We start from the raw sequence: 4,726 nt of genomic DNA on the forward strand, positions 1-4,726 counted from the left end.
ATAATCCCTGGGAACGAGGACAGTCAGTCGCAAGGGGGCAGGGAGCTGAGGAGAGATGCAAGATGAATGGAAGAGGAAGGAACAAAGGTGTTCTGTTTGTTAGCTGCTGGAATGCAAGATACCAGAAACGGAATGGCTTTTAAAAAGGGGAATTTAATAAGTTGCTAGTTTACAGTTCTAAGGCCGAGAAAATGTCCCAATTAAAACAAGTCTATAGATATGTCCAATCTAAGGCATCCATCCAGGGAAAGATACCTTGGTTCAAGAAGGCCGATGAAGTTCACGGTTTCTCTCTCAAGTGAGAAGGCACATGGTGAACACAGTCAGGGCTTCTCTCTCAGCTGGAAGGGCACATGGCGGACACGGCATCATCTGCTAACTTTCTCTCCTGGCTTCCTATTTCATGAAGCTTCCCGGGAGGCATTTTCCTCCTTCATCTCCAAAGGTCGCTGGTTGGTGTACTCTCTGCTTTGTGGTGTGGCAGCATTCTCTGCTCTCTCTGAATTGCTTTCTCCAGAATGTTTCCTGTTTTATAGAACTCCAGTAAACCAATCAAGACCCACCCAAATGGGTGGAGAATGTTATCACCTAATCCTGTTTAACAACCACTCTTGACTAAATCACATCATCCAGGGAGATGATCCAATCACAGTTTCAAACACACAGTATTGAACAGGGATTATTCTACTTTTATGAAATGGGATTTTGATTAAAACATAGTTTTTCTAGGGGGCATACATCCTTTCAAACCAGCACAAAAGGGGAGAAACATAGGATGCAAGAGGAGAGTGAGAGAAAGAAAGGAAAATGGGGGAAGGAAGAACAATGGAGTCAAAGAAGGAGAGATGGAGAGAAAGGACAGGAAGGATGAGCAAGGAGGAAGGAAAAGAAGGCAGAAGGGAGGGACAAGCTCACTTCAGGGACAAGGCTTCCATGTGTCCTAACACTTTGTGCCCTGAGAGTTGGCGCTGTTGGCGCTCTGGAATTTTCCTCATCTTTCTGTCTCCCCTAGGACTCAGACTCTGCATCCAGTCACTGATTGTGTCACCCCCATCCCTGCAGAGGGGGCTGGGGGAGAGTGATCCCCTCCCATAGTTGACTCGAGGGCCAAGATTGATCAGACTTCTGAGGCTGCCATCAGAGTGCAAAGACCAAATTGAAATTTGTTCTCTGTGCCTGGGAGAAAGCTTCAGCATCCATCTTCCTGAATAAGTCTAGATGCCTGACCTCTCGGACATGGCGAAAGAAAAGGAGGAAGGAGCACACATTTATTAAGTAGCTACTAAGTGCCAGGTACTGAGCAGAGGCTTTACCTAGGCTGCCTCATTTAATCCTCACCACAACCAGGTGAGTTAGGAATTACCAAACCCATTTTTCAGATAAGAAAATTAAGGCTGTAAGAGGTTAAGAAACTTGCTCAAGTAGAACTTGACTCAAGCTGTGTGAGTCCAGAGACCATCTGTGTACATGCGCACGTGTCTCTAGGTTAAAACAGCATGCTCATCAGACCAGCTGAACTTCAGTTCTAACTTCAATTCTTCCTAGCTGAACTTGGAGAATCTTTCAATCTTTCTGGGTCTCACATTCTTTGTAATATGGGGTTGATAATAGCACTTACCTGGTGGAATGGTTGTCATGAGGATTGAATCATGCTGGTGGAGTGTTTAAAAATGTTCTCGGCACAGGGCAAGACCTTACTGTGAGTTGTCGTTATTGTTAATCCCGTGTGTCTCATTACTGCTGTTATCACTGTCGTTATCATCCTCATCATCAACACCTTTGATATTATCACACCATGACTGACCAGATACTTCTGGGGAGTCCCTCAGTGCTGTCCTTTGGGCGACACCCCAGGTCAAGTGGAAGCAAAATCCTAATCAAAGCCAGCCCTTTGCTTAGGAGCAGGGGAAGTACCTTTGTGCAGGCCCCAAGGTCCTCTCACTGGCTTGCTCTTGACTCTTCTCTTCTCTAACTTCTCCATGTAAATTGATCAAGACAGCCAGCGCAGGCCCAGGTTGCTTCTTGATCCTTTCGTTCTGCTCCCATGGCTAATTGACTCAGTAACTCAATTTTGCAACTCCTGATTGCTAAGAGAGGACTCTGGATGGCCCAGCTCATCCCTTCCAGTTAGACTGAACAAGGCCTAAAAGTAACTGATCAAGTTATATATGAACTGCCTTGAGTTCCCAAGTCTAATCTGCTTCCAGCTGAATCATGAATAGAGTCTAAGAGAGGAGAAGAGAGCAGATCTGCAGACAGAAGAAGAGAGGTCAGTAACCTCAATACCAGTGACTTCCCACTTCTTGGGCTTATTCCTGTGTAGCCCAGGTATCTTTTGGCTCCCTTCTCAGTTTCCTACATAATCTCTCTCTTCTTATGGAGTTGATGCTGATGTAATACACTCTGATGCCCCTGGGCAGGCTGGTGTCTCCATCCTCCAGCTGCTTGCTCAAGGGGACATCAATTCTATGGTGTAATTCATGCTCCAGGGCTACCATGAGATCAGGCTAAAGCAGTTCACCAAGTGAAACCACATCCTAGCTCAGCTTCTCCCCGTGCCTTGTCCTGCTTCCCACATACCTGCTCCTGAGAACAGTCCCTCAATACAGCGTTTCCCCCAAAATCCCCTCTTCAGGCTCTGCTACCAGGGAACCTGACCCGAGATACCTTATAACCTCTCTGCTCACTTCGGCTGGTGGGAGCGGACTTTTATCCATATGATTCAGAGCCCTGGGACATGTCTTTAACTAGGTAAAAGTATATAAGATTTCTTTCCAAGTCATTGCATGATTATGTTTCCAGCATCATGTTAATGGCTTCAGAGTAATCTACTCTATGGATTAGCTGACACTTACTTAACTATTTGCCTGTTATTGAACATATAGGCATCTACAACTTTCCGTCGTACACAGTACTGTGGTAAAGAATGTTAAAGTGTAAAAAATAAAATAAATATGCAAAAAATAAATAGGTAAAAATTAATATGTAAAAATATATATATAGATTTTAAAAGTCTCTTCCATCTAACAAATGTGTGCAGGGCAAAATTAAAATCCTATCTCAGGGTTGTCTCTGCTTTCTCAAAGAAGTGACCCTCACCAGCTGTCCCTTCCTGAAGGACAGATAGAGACTTATGTCATTGTGGTGGGGCCTGGGCCTCTGGTCTGGCCCCTGGGCATGGCACTGGCATCTGCCAGGGTGAGGCTGGACCCAACAGGCTCTTTGGGGGCCTCACATTGGTACCCACTGCTGAGGTGAGAAGCCACAGCCCACAGTCATGACACACTACAGGACCTTTCTCCTGATTCCAGAGCCCTCGTACCCCAATGTGCTCTCAGAATGGCTTTGTCCTCACTGGACATATCCGAGCTTTCAGAAGCCGTAGGTGGGGTGGCCATCCTAGGTATAGCCCCCTGCTTTCTACCCTCTCCCATTTTTGATCCACCACTTTGCAGTGCCCCATACCTTCAACACCTTGCCAAATGCGGGACTTCTTTAAAGGGTCTGGAAAGTTCTCGCGCAAGACTAAAAACCTTGAAAACCAAACCCCCCTCGTCCTGGAGCTCCCCTAGAACTCTCTGGTCGTTTTTAATACACAATGTTTTGCTGTGCCCATTCTTTGAGCTCCTTTATTCTAAATTGTGTCTTCCTTTTGTTTCCTTGGGATGCCTCTTTGCTCAGCCTTCGGGGCAGGAAGTTCCAGGGGAAGAAATTGATAAAGAAACAAAATTAAAATTATTGTATATAGAGTAAAATCTTACATTTTAAAGATATTAAACTTTTCTTTCTAATACTGCCCTTATTATTTTGACTATTAACTCTCACCATTTATTGGCTGCTTATTAAGTGTCTCACACTTTACAAACATTATTTCAAATCCTCTTCTGGGCTGGAGATTAGTAGTCTCCAGATGAGGAAAATGAGTCTCTAAGGCATCAACCCACTTAAGATCACACATCCTTTAGAAGGCAGTACTGGAATCAAACCTAGTTCTGCCTAAGTCTAGAATTCATCACGCCTCATGGGATGATTAGGGTTTATTTTTACTTGGCCTTTTTTTTTTTTATTTTTTATTCATTTACTGTTCCCCCGAGGGGGTGCACCGTTCCCGGAAGTACTGCAATAGCGGGTCGATGTGTGGAGTGGACAGAACAAGCTCCTATTCCATCTCCCAATTCCAAAAACCCACTTAATATATTGTCCTCGGATAGAGGATGTATCAGATATTAAACTGATAAGAACAGATACTACACTTGATCTTAGCCAAAAGGCCGAGAAGCGATTTTACTTGGTCTTTTAAGGTTTTGTAGGGAAAATGCAGTCTTATATCACATACCCAAAATAGGGGTCCTGGCCCCAGAATTCTCCACTTCTGCTGTCCTGGTCACTGGATGAGAACCTCTCCTTTCCCTTAACATGGGTCCTAGAAAGGGGCGAGGGGTACCAGACTAAAGAGGCCCTTTTCCCATTCAATCGTGAGCCAGTCTGGGCAACTTCAGTGTAACGGCCTGAATCCTATCAATCCTACAAAACCCTTTCGAGATCCCAACAGAACAGACGTCTTTGGGAAACAAACAAAAGGCAGAAAACTGGAGGTCTCGAGGGAAGCATCTCCACGGGTCATTGGTAAGACAGCAATTTATCATCCAAATTCTTTAAGAGTCAAAGGAAGATGTATTAAAAATTGCCCTGGGACAACTGCAAAAGCTGGACTGACCCAGGTGCA

The 4,726-nt window shown here is 44.8% G+C and overlaps 1 non-coding gene across 1 annotated transcript; it reads right to left on the minus strand.

Annotated features, from left to right (window-relative positions):
* Window positions 1-4,092: 4,092 nt before the first annotated feature.
* Window positions 4,093-4,283, minus strand: LOC143653866 (U2 spliceosomal RNA). The gene has a single exon (XR_013161578.1). It is a non-coding gene; the product is annotated as a U2 spliceosomal RNA (small nuclear RNA).
* Between the last annotated feature and the right edge of the window lie 443 nt (window positions 4,284-4,726).

This window comes from Tamandua tetradactyla, chromosome 1 (assembly GCF_023851605.1).
Source record: "Tamandua tetradactyla isolate mTamTet1 chromosome 1, mTamTet1.pri, whole genome shotgun sequence".
Taxonomy (NCBI): Eukaryota; Metazoa; Chordata; class Mammalia; order Pilosa; family Myrmecophagidae; genus Tamandua; species Tamandua tetradactyla.